At 41.3% G+C, this 14,526-nt stretch overlaps 1 protein-coding gene across 7 annotated transcripts in view; it reads right to left on the minus strand.

Moving 5' to 3' along the window:
* Positions 1-14,526, minus strand: part of PELI3 (pellino E3 ubiquitin protein ligase family member 3) — a 42,245-nt gene that overhangs the window by 13,177 nt on the left and 14,542 nt on the right. The window contains exon 1 of one of the 7 annotated variants that reach the window (XM_046938698.1): positions 1,869-3,411. The exons of 5 other annotated variants lie outside the window; for them this stretch is intronic. The gene's annotated coding sequence lies outside the window, so the exon portion shown is untranslated. 7 annotated transcript variants of the gene reach the window in all.

Below are 14,526 nucleotides of genomic sequence, written 5' to 3' on the forward strand. Positions count from 1 at the left end.
GCAGAAGCAAGTTAGAAGAGTCTACTTTCCCTGGACAAACCATTTCCAGTGGGGAACCCAGAGACATAATGAATTTTGGTTGAACTACCAGCTTTAGTTTACCAGCTATGCTCAATCATTCCACTGCCTTTTCTGACCATAAGACTGCATTCACGATTAGTCCGTACTGGCTCCTATAGAAAGCCTTCCAATCCTGTTTGCACTGGGGCACAGCACCTTGTGAATAAGCTTGCTATTTAGTAGACCGAGAACAGTCTTTAAGACTGCAGCAAGAATAGTAGTATCTTAATGGTTAAAATGGGGTGGGGGGAGGGGAGAACATAAATTCAATGAGCCCAAGCAGAGATTCATTAAACACTCTGCTGTGAGCTAAAAATACTAGAATAAAAGTCTCTTTGTAATAAATTACCATCATTTTCTAAACACAGAGCCAGCATTATAGGCTGTTAGCAACTGTAGCTAGTGCCAGACTAGCCCTTTTCTAAAATACTGCATTAAAAAAAAAAAAAACCACTCTCACTGTATAAAAAGAAGTCCTCTGTCAATGAGGAAATTAAAAATATGCTGATTCAGATGCAAAAGATGAATATTTTTCCATTTTTATATTATCATTATGTTCTGTATCCACATATTCTAGGGTTTGGGTTTTTCTTTTTTTCCTTACAGAAATAAAGCACAAGACAGCTTAGCTACTCATTTTTTTTATACAGTTTGCTATTTGTAGTTCTCCATTTACAACCCTTGCAACTGTCATATGCGGCTCTTCACTCAGTAATGCTGTTTTAAGTCAGGGAGGATACGGACAAAACATAACCCAACTCTTCTCACAGGTATGCTGTGATGGAAATCACACACAACAAATAAGCTGCAACACAGGAAATTATGATTAGCAATTAGAGGTTAAAAAAAGTCCTGAGCAGCTGCAAGACCTCCAATGCTAGAAATATTGAAACCTCAGCAGCACACGGCCCTGAAGAACCTGATCTAAGGCTGCCCCATGTAATAAGTAGAGAGACTGGAGCACACAACCTCCCAACTTAATTCTAGGCCTAGAACTCAGTTTTAGGAAACCCGGCACCATCTCAAGAACCAACTGAAGCATGAGGGCTTCTTAACCCTTCAAAGATCAACTCCAACTTGTAGATTTAAGGGCTAGAACATCAAAGTTAAGGTAGCTGCGACACAAGAGGTCTGTGTATAATGCTTGTCTCTCAAGATGAAGACATTTGCAAGTACAAAAGAACAGAGAGGCAATAAGCAACTAGAGAGATGTAAAAAGTAATCCCCAGCAGACCACCTCCTTGCTTAATTAGAAGTCCTATGAAGCAAAGGCTGCTGGACTTGGAAACGCAGTTGTTAGCACAGCAGTTTACAGCACTACACACAAGATAAGTGGAGTAGCAGCAAATTTCAGACCATCACGTAGAATCACACTACTTGAGGGGTTCATTTCTCTGTCCTGAAACATCAGTACCTTCACAGGTTGTCATGTTTCAAAGTGACCACCTGTCTTCTGAAACAGATGTTCTTGTTTTTGCAATTAGTGTCACTTAACTGATACCAATAATTCATCTACGCTGGCGTGAGCAGCAAGGGATCAGTTCCTTGCACCACTATGGCTCCGAAGGCAGACAAAGATTGGGAAATCCCTTTCTTGTATGTGATGGTCAAATCATCGCTGCAAAGTTACTCTCCTTCAACTGACTTCTTTTTAAAAGCTTCTATTTATTTATTTTCTTACTGGAGGGACTGCCTGGGTAAAAGAGCACACAAGTCACAGGAGAGCGTTCCACGTCCACAAGCTATAGTTTCCACTCCTCGCCCAGTTCCTAGTTAAAAACAAGCTCATGTTTCCTTCACATACATACCTGGAACTTTAGGTTCAGCAAGTTTGATTATATTTCACTTTCTAGATCAGTCAGATTCCGTCTACAGCTTTCATCCTTCATTGCAAATGCATGGGAAAGGTATAAGCAAAACAGCTGTTAAGTATTCAAGCTGCACTGTCACTTCAGATTAGTAGTGCTGTTTTCCTTTTCTACAGGAGGGTCATTAATTTTCCCCTCCTTTCTAGGCAAAGAAATGCTTCAGCATCTAAAGAAGTATGGAAAAAGCCTCAGAAGCATAGAAATTTAGCCCAGACTTCTGCTCTTACATGGCTTCTTCTTTCCTTACTCTACATTGTCTGCCTTTTCTAACCTCTGAATAAGCTTAGTCATCCACTATATACACAAGAGCATCTTATGATACAAAAGCACTGAAAAGACAACAAGGCTGAATCCTGAAGTGAGAAAGCAGCCTCTCCCACTTAGGATACCAAGCACAAAACAATGCAAACAACTGTCTGCTGCTCTGTCTTGAAAACATCAGTGAAGTCTCAATGCAGGGATTTTCCATTCTCCTAAACAGAATGAGAGCAGCTTTTTATCACCAACATCTGCCACTGGTAGATTGGTAATCCTGGAAACATGTCATACAAGAGTCTTAGCACGTGGAAAAAAACCACGTTGCCTGTAGATAGTTCCAAAAGGGCATCAATTTGATACACAAGAGCATATCTACTGCCTTGCACCAAGACTACAGCCAACCTGTTCCAGTGAAAGAAATAGCAATTTAGTTGGGTTGCCACGCAGTGTGCTGCCTTAAGTGCTGTTTCCATCACAGAGGCAAACCGAAGCAGCTCTTAGTTTTATGAAGCTCAGAAACAATACTGTGAGGACAAGCATTTGTTCAAGCAAACATCTTAGAACAGGGCTTCTATTATAGGTGCCTATATGAGAACTTGTACTTCATAGCAGTGCTCAAAAATCACATTCTACTTCAGAAGGTGGAAAATGTGTCCAAGTGCAGAGGCCTCATTTCAATCAGACCTCTGCTACCTTCAGTGCCGTTACTCTGAGTTGCCACTGATGGGATCAGAGCGGGGTCAGGCATATTAAAACTGAAGGAGTTATATAACAGCTAATGATCCACCTTCACAGTTTGACAGAAATCAATTCTGAAAATATTCTCAAAAAAAAAAAAAAAACTATCCAGTATTTTTTCAGTTAGGAAAAGTAACAGCTGATCCTCCCCTGAGGAAACCATGATACCCTCCTACAGATTATAACTGATGTAATTCAGACTGTGTGTGGGAAGCTGGAAACATTTGTCTTTTAGCACAAGGTGGCTATTTTAAAGCTGTCACTGCAATGTTATCCAGAACCTTAATTAGCAAGAAAAGGTTCTTTACCAGTTAAACTGGTGCCTTTCCACACACCCTTACCACCCATGTGCACCAAGTCAGCTGTCAGAAACCAGTGACAAAGCATAAAAGCTCAAACAACGTTAACTTAATGGTTGCTTTTAAAAAACTTTCTTTTCTTAACACTCTCAACACTAGAGTAATCAACTACAGGATGCACTGGCTGTGTTGGCTGAGCCACCAGGCAAGAGTCATTTGCACAAGCTACTCACACAGATCAGCTTGCAGATTGGTTGTACTTGCACTATGACAGATACTACAGGCTCCGTGTACTTTTAAAAAGGGAGTTTTTATCTTTATGTGAAAATTTGGGTATGAAATCATTTATACAAGCGATGACATGTGAAGCCATAAAGCAGTATAATAGGCACGCTGATAAAACAATGCTATGTGCTCATTAACCACAGCACTACCTATTTATATCTTCACAGAGTGCTTTGTGAAAGTACAAGCAGGAAATGAAAACCTTTATATGGTGCCAGTACGAAGTGGCAGAAGTAAGGTCTAATGGTTTGACACACAACTCTGCAGTCAGGAGCCCTTAGAATCCCACTCCTTACTGCCTTCAGACAAATTACACACTATTACCTCAGAAATAAGTAGTCTCAGCGTTCACCGCAATTCAGTGAGAGAAGCACAACTTCCCTATACAGATTAAGAGTTTATACCAAAATATAGGTGTTTCATTTTTAAAAGGGCCATTACACAAACAGATGGAGCTTGCTACGCTCTGATGATTGAGCACAGGGGGATCTACTGTACAACGCACCTGAAGGAGCTGAGAACCCTGCACTTGCACAAAACCACAATGACATCTTGCTCCACAGACCTGAACATCACCGTTTTGCTTTCTGAGCTTCTGACTTCCTGACGAGGCAGTTCATGTACCGAAACAGCAGCTAAGCAGATGCTTGTATTACACTAAAGCTTTTCCACACAGCCTATCATTTCACCCTGCAAACATCAGAATTACAATTGCACTGAAGCCTCCTTTGGTTTAGGCAACAGTGACATTTAACAGCCCTGTGAGAAATCCCCCTTGGTACCATTTCATAATAGGCATCTTGCTCCGCACCTGCAAATGGGAAGCAACTGACTCCTGAACAAGCAGCACTTTGAGAGTCTCTTCCTATTTTAGGTGGGGAAGCAGCCCGCAAATACTGCCTGATCTCACATTTCCCCTCAGCCACATCACCAAACTGGCTTTCAGCTGCCTTCTGGAGAACGATGCAACCGAGGCAGCTATTACAGAAGACTGAAACAACACAACGTTAGAACGTACAAGAGATGGCATGCAGGGAACTTACCAGTATTTCTCTGTTCCTTCAAGATTTCCACACCGCAGAGAAGAAAAAAGATCTTCTATCTTGTTTAAAAGACAGACAAAATCCACCAACTCTTAAATCCCAGCAACTGCCAGACTGAGTGCCTCTGCTGTGTGCTTTTACTTCGGCAGTGGGTAACGCATTCTGACTAAACAGGGGCTGGCCCTGCCTTACGTCAGCTAGGTAAACACCACGGCGCCGCGCACCATTGGCTGAAGTCACAGCCTGCATCCTGCTTGTCATGCCATAAATTCATCGCTCTCTGGCCCCAAAAAGGAAAAAAGGAACTAGAGGGTGTGTTGAAAGCTATCCTGCAGCCCAGTTCCCCAGCAGTTCTTCAGTTTAGGCTCACAGAGAAACGCTATTCTATTTCCTTCTCAGCTCCTCTTACATAACTGTACCCGTGCACGCTATACCTTTCTTTTTATTTAAATCATCACTTATTAGCCCAGCTAGCTTTTCTCACCTCCTACACAAAACGATTTCTTAATACACCAAGAATTAAAACAGCAGAACGTCTTCAGGTATTGCCAGCACGGTTTTTGCTACTACCAGTGCCGGATGCACAACACCTGCACATAGCTGCTTTTGGATACTGGACTCATCTGGCCAACGATGCTGCAACAGCCCGTTCCTACAGGACATACATCCAGAAAGGTAAATCTGCATGCACCACACCAGGTTCTGAAATCACTGCATCAAGCCAGTGGGTCGGATCATTTAAATGCCTGAAGCGTATAATGGTGATTGAGTTACCACAGCTTCCAAGTTAGCACCTCGCAGAGCTGATCATGCCAACCTTCTTCCCCTGCTGCAAGATCCAACGCAGCAGTTAAACATTTACATCAAGTTTTACAACGTAGTTGTGATGAACCAAGCAGTTACACAGTTACCCTGGCTCAAATGATGCGCACTCAGGCTGACCTCTGGCATAACCAAACCCTACAGTTGGCTGTGTTGATATTTCTGCTGCTTTTTCCAACAGCACAGCTCACCGCAGCAATTTTACAAGCGCAGCTTCATGAATTGGTTTACTTGATCTGCTTCACAGCAAAGCTGTCTGCATTTTTAAAAGTTGCTTTACCCGCTTTGTTGTTTTTCAGCTGGATCTGTTTCCCAATTCAGCTCACAGCAGGGCTGTGCAAACAGCTGTAGCAGCAGAACTGAAGGCATGATGGGGAGGTGCATTAGGTGGGAGCACTCAGAGCTAAGCACTGCCAAACTAGCTTTTGGATCATAGTGCTGTAATACAGCGCAAGTTGCAACTCTGTATATGTAAGTTTCACTGCTGAGGATGAGGTTAATGCTTAGGTTTTCTTCCTCTCTCCTCCACCTGTACTCTACAGCTAACCTTCCTCAAAGTAATACTGTAAGGCTGTGCTGTTACGTGATCTTGTCGCCTGAAAAACTAAACTTCAGAACTCCCTGCCACAGGGATATTCTGGACAATTAAACTGTATAGAGGCTCAAAGATGCTCCCTCCCACCCCATCACGGATTACTAAGCACAGCAGAAGTGACTGAGTCATAATCACCAAGCACTGAGGAGCACTTTGAAGAAGCACCAATGTGCAAATTCTATCATTCCCACTTTGCTCTCAGCTTCTGGCCACCAAAGAGCACACGCTGCTCAATACTGATCTCAGATGGCATGGCCATTATCACAGCTGTCAGATTACCAAGCTGATAAAGTGATTTAAAAAAACAAAGAAACAAACACAGACTCCAGCGACTTTAACTCAAATTATTTTCTTAAATCCATTTGTGAGTTCACTCTGTAAACAAGCTGCACCAATGCCAGTGACAAGATCAGTACCTTCCAAGTGAATCTCCTCAGTAAAGGCAGCGACTCATTGAGCCACATCTTGAGGCTCAAACTTGCTGCCACCCCCCCCCCACCCCCCCACCAAAATCAGTACCCTCACTCTTCTGGTGCACAAGCCTAGCTTTTCCAGTGATAAGAAGTGAAGGAAAGCCTCCAAATGGTACCTCGCATTATGGCGGAAAAGCTGTCTAATCCCAATCACCCTCCCCATCACCTTCAAGCATTTTACACTTCATCCTGGCCTGTATAAGGCTAAGAGCTTTAATATTAATGATGGCTGTTTAAAAAACAAACAAGCAAACCCTAAACCATCATAACTGCATTAGCGTCACTATATATACAGGTATGGCAACAAAAAATACAAGAGGTGCTCTGTATCAGCACATTCATTTAACTGCAGTGATCAATTACATTGACATGAACATTTCTAGATTGGATTACTTTTCTCACAAAGGTTACAAGGCTTGAGCAGTACTGTTTCAAAAGAGTTCAGTCTGAAAAGTAGAACTTGATGTTAATTGGCTTCCAAGAGCCTTATTTTATTTCTTCATTTAACAGAGCCCAGGCTAATAAACCTGTGCATTACCTTATGCTGCAGCCATAAATGTCGTAGAATGAGCAACTGTAGGTTTGGATATACCATCTACTTGGTCAACCCAGCTTCCCACAGGTAACAATCTTCATCCCTACATCCCACCCACCCATTATCTGTGACCTACCCTATTCCTGAGGATAGTCTTCTGCTAGCAGCCATACACTGCACAATTCCCTTTTAATAGCCCCCTGCTTTAAGTTGGATCATGATTAGCTATCTGGGTTTATTTTACTCCAGCATGCTTAAGTGGCTAGACAAAAACCTCACCCTGAGTTCTAAAATACTGTTTCCTTGCCATGCTCTTCTCTCCTGTTCTTGACTTCTATTAAGAGAAGGTCTAATGATTTCTACTTCAAATAAGAACCGTGCTCTGCTTCAAGGATTGGAAGCAAATGCCTTAAGTGTGCTCTCCCTAGGCATGCTTGACTTCCCCTGAAAAAGAGATGCTGCCAACCATGCTAGATCAAAACAATGAAATCTGCAGCCCAAGATAACACTGCTAATTTCATGAAGTGATGCTTAAATGCAGGGGAGGTTCTTTCCTTGAAGTTGTTAAAGAAATAAAGGGCTGTACTCGTCATGTTCTTCTATCTGACTCACAAGCAGATGCTGTACAGTTTGATATAATTATGTGATTCCACACGACATTCAAAATGAGCTTTTAAGAGGGATGTATTTCTATCTGTACCAGTTAAAAAAGACAGACTTGCAGATATGGACAAAGGGCAATGCTATGTCCACTAGCACGTGGACAGCTGAGAAAGCAAAGTAGCAAATGTCTCAACCCAGACTTCTCCTGACCAGTATCCTAATGCTTCAAGAAAGACATTTTAAACACACGACTGTTGATAATTTTATTAGAGTAAATAGATGGAGTGAAATTAAAGCCTAACACAGGATAAACGCTCAAAATCATTGTACATAAGATAATGAGGAAAAGGGACTACAGGAAACAGTAAGAGCAAAAACTTGGAAGAACAGGGTCTGTAACAGTCCCAAGGGGAAATACACTCAACACTGAATGCCAAACATGCGCTATACATCACCTTACCTCTGTTTCCCATGGAGTCAGAGACTGAACTCTGATCGAAGCCAATGATACTCCAAAAAAAAAAAAAGACAATTCTCATGCACTGGAAAAGTACTGGCTCCATTACAGGTATACAGGGTAAAAAGAAAGGATGGAAGATTACTGGCTTACCAGTCCCATTAATCTTTCATTGTGTTACACCACATGTAATCTCTGCGCAAGGAATTCCCATGTTATATAGTTAATAAAGTCATACTACAGTGTTTTAAGGAGATTAAGGGGTGAAAGCAGCCTGAAGCCAAGAACATGCTAATTAGAGTATACAATAGAAACGTTAATCGAGTAATCTGCAGGAAGAGGAGGAGGGAAGGAAATGACCTAATTCCCTGCACTACTGAGTGGTGCCTAATGGCAAGAAGAAAATTCTTTTAAGGGCCGAGCAAACAAAGGTCCATTGTTAGAGTTTTCAGAGAAGAATGCTTTGCTCTATCTCATGCTGTTTTAACACGAAGGGTAGATGGTACAGCTTTATGAACCATACTGACCACTTCTGGAAGGGGTCAGGAGAGGATAATTAGATTTGCAGGACAGCAAGTAAAAGAGCCCCAAGTAGAATCTCAAGTTAAGGCACATCAAACACTCCTTCAAAGAAGATCTGCCATCTCTACAATGCTGGTCAACCAACAGCCATAGTGTATCTTAAGCAACTGTGGAGCAATCCATTGCTGAAGCTGCAAGAACCTAGTCACAGAAGCTACAAACCATACTGCAAGCAGCATTTCCCATGGCGTGAGTCATCCTTAGCCATTGGACGAGCATAGCACACACCTCTTATGAAGTCCTGTTCCACTCTTAGAAATGTGTGCCTCCTCCTGAGGTAAACTGGGAAAGCCCTCCGTTGGTTTAAGTACAGAATGTTACCATCGACACATATTCCATTGTGCAGACCAAAAACATAACTGGTCTCTGTCTCAAGGTCAGTTTCTGTTTTAGCAGGCACATGTGGCTTTTGGCACTCTATCAGTTCAGTACTTCCAAATTCCTGCTGGGGAGAGACCCCACCAAAAAGAGTGCATTCTAGATTACTCATCGTTGGACTGAGAACGTATTTCACAGTTAATCTTACTGTAAGCTGAAGGAACCTCCAGCAGCACTGAAGAAACACCTGCAGGTTGGCAGGACTATTCACAGAAAAGAGTCAGTCAAGAATTAATCCTAGTTCTAATTTTAAGCTGATTCTAGATGGAGTGATATGATGTAAAATATAAAAACAAAAGCTAACTCCAAAAGTCTCCAGTGATATTAACAGTATTTTCTGTCTGAAGTTCAAAACAAGAGAATCCTAAGAGACTTTAAATTCAGGTCTCCTTCAAATAAGCCATCTGGTATTGTAGGTTTCTCACCTTTACCCTTCTTCATTATGCACCAAAAATCAGAACAGTGCCTTTATGATCCCAAAAGGCTAAGTCAATCTCTTTCTTATGAGGAACTTCACAGAATCACAGGATAATCCAGGACCTCAGGATGTCATTTGGTCCAACCTCCTGCTCAGAGCAGAAGTTGATTTCCCCAACGTCAAGCTATTACAGCAAGAGACTGGGAGCTTTAAGCATGAAATGGCCCCTCAAGATATGCCTTCCCTTGGGAAATAGGAAAAGCATATTGAATGGCAGAGAACTGCAGATGACAAGATGACTTTCAAACCAATCTGGAGCCTCATGTTTGTTGACGGCTTTCCTATGCTGGTTTGTTTCACCATTTGCTTAAAGCAAAATGATTTGCAAGAACTACTGAAGAGAGCTCACTGCAGACACACCAAAGATTATGTGGGCTAATTATGCATTTGAAAGGGTAAGAGCCACAACATCCTGTGTTTTACAATCACTTCACAAGAAAAGTGTGTTCTGTGTAATTGGGCAAGCACTGACATCACAGAACTTTATTCACAGCAATCACTGCTCAAGTGAGACATTTTGGATTTGACCTGCTCTTGAGATAGGTCCTCATCTGGCCCCTCAAGAACGGTCTGAAGTACCAGAAGTGCTGGATTCCCAAAATCCAAGGCAGAAAAGATAATACTGAAGAGAACACCTTAGTTTCCTGGAGGGTCAAACTCACATAAGCAATCTGCTAAGTCAGACGCATGAAGATGTAGTTGCACTGGACTTCTATCCAAGGGAATAACCTTGAGGGGTCTCTGTGGTTGTTTTTTGTTTTGTTTTTGAAATTCTCCAGGAACATTTCTGAATGTTGAAAACCCTGTAAACTAAATGCCGTATCTGCAAACTCAATTAACACCGGCTACGGACAAATACTTCCTCAAACAACTTTGTAGAAGTAGTTCCGAGTTCTTTGAAGAGCAGAACTTGGATCCACTGAGCTTCAGGTATTACAGTTTCTCTAGATTAAGAAACAGAGTCCCAATTCAAATTCATTTCCACGAAGCATTTTTCCTGCTTGCAAAACATTAAGGTACCTGCTAGCACGACTAGCCGAACCTGCAATACCTGAAAGTTTTCATTCCCACAGGGTGAGATCGTTTGATCAGGGACTTGTTCAGAGAAAGTTAAGAGAGCCTGTTGCTTAAAGCGTTCGTGCATCTTTGCTTCACTTTCAGTATGAATAAAAACATTTCATATAGACCAAAAAAAGACAGAAACGTATTCAGTTATAGAAATTCAGCTATGAGATGCTGAGTCTCCAAACTCACTTTCCAGGAAAAGAATCTTAGGAAGGACAAAATTTAAAAACTATTCAGTACAGTTTCTATTCAACCTCCACATTACACAAATTACTATCTTAAAACAAGGCATATACTTTTTCATTTTGAGAAGTTGTGAAGTACAAGAGCCAAGTTCATCCAACAGTTTCCCTCTGCTTTATTCTTCATTTCCACCACCCTATTATTACACTCTTGACACCATTTCAACTGCAAATTCATTTGCTGCTCCAGAAAAACAAACAACAAAACAGACATGTTGGATAATCTCCATCTTGCACAAGAACATCCCCAGTCTGTAGTTCATGCTTGAATACTTGGTAACTTACAGTTAATTAATGTACCATCTTACTCTATCCCTCCCCCTTTTCAAGCTTCAAACAGCCCTCATATAAGGTACAAAACACATCCCTTTCTAAACATATCACCTCCAGCTTTCACATATAAAAGTGTATGACCTACATAGCTCTGGATGGATGTCAGAGGTCTGCCTACCCTCTGCAAGCCCAGCATCAATGTTTTATAGTGGCCTGACAGAACATACTGCAGCCCCGTACACAAGCTAAATGGCTACCTGGGCTGCAGTTTCCCATATTTCTGACATTCAGGTATGTCTTTCTAGGAATATTTTAAATCATCTCACATGAGATCAGGCGCAGAACAAAAGATACATTAAGCAAGGATTTGAGAGAAAAGAATTGGCTTCTTCAAACACGTAAGTTTCTAGTAAAGCTATATTTCAGAATTTCCAAATACATTAAAAGCTGTCTCTTGACAAATAAGGTTAGATAGTTTCTGTGCTAATACTTGTAGTTATACCTAAACACAAAACTAACTTTTTACAAACTTCTTTTCGTATTACTATCCTCCTACAGCCAGCAATGCAAACAGACCAAGTTTCCAATTTCTCCATCTCCTCATGTTTCCTTGGATCACTTACCAGCTCCCACTTTGTAACAGCTCAGAGAAAAAAGCCTCATGCTATTTGATAATACATTTTTTCCCTCCTTATCTATATTTAAGGAGGAGCAATACTTTCCTTCCTACACTTCTAATCCAATTTGGCTAAGAGGTTTGCTGCTTATAAAAATAAACAGGCAGTTGTACTTGAGAGGATGCAACAGCCATTTGTTCACCTCTACACGGGCACTAACACCTAGCAATACACAGGTCATTCTCCAGTACTGGTAAGAAGTCAGTGCTAGGGGTGCCTTCCTAAATTTTACTCTTTGGTTGAGATGGGAATCCAGTGTACTGTCTGCATTGGATGATGAGGTATGTACCAAGCTTGCGTCCCCAAATCTCAGTTCTACAAATATTATCAATTTCTAGGCCATTTGTTGTATATTTGCTTTCAGACAGAATTCCACTGACTTCAGATGTTCAAGGAAGGACCTGTTTGTCTTCAGGAGCATTCTGTAGAATTAAGAAGAGTCAAATCCCTTTGTGGAGGGACAGAGCATAGAGAGGAACAAAATCTTCAAGCTTTTTCCTGAAATCTCAACAGGAAAGAAAGAAAATACTATTACAGCAATGCTGGCATGGTGGGAATAGCTGTGGCCTCATCAAAAACACAAACTTTAAAGTATTATGGACAGTCTTTTCAGATAGAACTTCTGGTACTACTGTGCATACTCTCACAAAAGAAAAAGCCAAACAGAATGACTAAATCAAAGAGTGTAGGAATAGTGAGGGTCGTAGGGTAAAGCACCTTTCAGCAGTAGTCAGTGTGCACTCATTGCTACACAGCATCTGACTGTTCAGCAGGTAGTTTTGCGGCCTGCCCTTGCATTTACAAGGATGGCCAGTCACGTCACTCACTCTAATGAAATTACATTAGTGAGACAGCAATTTGACTCTTCTTAATTCTACCAGTGAGGAAAGCGCTCCTGAAGATAAACAAGTTCTTCCCTGATCATCTGAAGTCAGCAGAATTCTGTCTGAAAGCAAATATACAACAAATAGCCTAGAAATTGGTAATATTTGTAGAACTGAGATTTCGAGACACAAACTCAGTATATTTCTCATCACCTAACACTGGTTTACTTATTTCCCACAAAATGTTTTCAAGCAACAGAACTCAAGAAAGTCTTCCAAAAGAAAACCCACCAAGAACAAAAGAAATGCATGCTTAAAGCTGCAGCCTAGCTAAGGCTCTGGTTCTCCATGGGTACTTCAAAACTGCCTCACACCAATGGCAGTTGGGCAGTTACAGATTAGGCTACAGATTTGGATGAGCTCATACGTGAAAGAAAACTCACATCTCTTTACCTTTTCATGCATTTCTCAGACACGTAGAGACAAATGCAAAATACCTTTCATTGGCAAACTCACTTGAAGCAATGGCTTTGGTTTAACAGATACATGCATTCCTTGAGAGGAGGGCTTTAAGCAGTACAAGATTATTCTCACAGAAAAGCCTTTACATTCAGGCAACACTGCAGGGCAAATGCACCAAAAAGAGCACAGCCACAAAGAGCTGCATTTTTGGCAGTAATCTGACTGGGTCATTTTTAACTGGTAACAGTTGACACAGCAGTACTTTACAGAGTTCGGAAATAATTTCATATGGCTTACAGCAAGCGGTCATTTATGAACCAAAATGATTTGTTAATATACTACAGACTTCTTCCCTCCTGAACCTTGAGAAACAGCTTGAGAGAAGACTCAACTTTGACCCCATGTGCACCTCAGATATTCACATCAGCATCCGATACTTTAGTGCTTGGGCATCTGTCCTCAAGCGTACTCCTGTGTACAAAAGAAACATTAAGTCCTGCTTTTCAAGTACTAGCTTTTTTAGTATGTAAGAGCTATTTTGCTTGCCCTTTAATGGCCAGCTGTTTAAGTACAGACTGATTAATTGCCAGAAATCTGGCTCTTCAGAAATAACTCTTTGCAAGTTCTTCGGGACAGACCAGCCCCCTCAGGACTGACATTGTTCATGAATTTCTCTGCAAATCACTAACAGCTGTTCACATTGAGAACATCAGTGCTTCAGTCACATGCACTTGTAAAGGTTTGCAGAAGTCCTGCTCACATTCAGTTGGCAAGCTTTATTAGTTACTCTGCTACTTAGGGGATGTCGTTTCAACCATACACAGAGCAGAGTGCTGTATGGCAGAGGTACGAACAGCCATAGCAGCCACATCCACCAGCACTAGGAAGTCACTACTCAAACTTAGCTGGCTTTGGCAGCCTTAAAACCAGTTGTAGAAGTAATATATCTTCTCTAAACAAAGGAAAGATGACTTTCTCTGGCTTCACAGCCACTGTTGTACTGAAGTCTGAAGTCATTCTGCACCTTCAGCATTTTACTGACGGGAGTGTGTGAATTACGTGTCCCAGACACAAACTCTAAACTACACAAATACATACAGTGCTGTCTCACAAGCTAACTCTCCCATAGCCTTGTTTATACCGTGCAGTTCTTGCCTGTACACAACACTGCTGGGACTAAAAGATGCCAGATCAGCAGGGCACCAACTTGGAAATAATACCTATGCTAAGGAACATTACAGAACCAACATCGAGTATCAGCTCCAATTATTAGTTTATTTATTAGTAGCTCCTTCAAGTTGTTTTTTTTTCTGTTTGTAAGAGAGGCATTTCATTTTAACTGTAAAAAAAAAACAAACCAATAGAAAGGGGCAAATAGAGTGAAATACTATATTCTAGGAAGTCTTTGCTCTAAAACCAACCTGCAACTCTGTGTTTTTATCTTGAAATTATGCTTTAATAACAGTGGGAAAGAACTTACAGACACCATGTATACAGCTGTACCATTCT

Source organism: Gallus gallus, chromosome 3, assembly GCF_016699485.2.
Source record: "Gallus gallus isolate bGalGal1 chromosome 3, bGalGal1.mat.broiler.GRCg7b, whole genome shotgun sequence".
Lineage (NCBI taxonomy): Eukaryota > Metazoa > Chordata > Aves > Galliformes > Phasianidae > Gallus > Gallus gallus.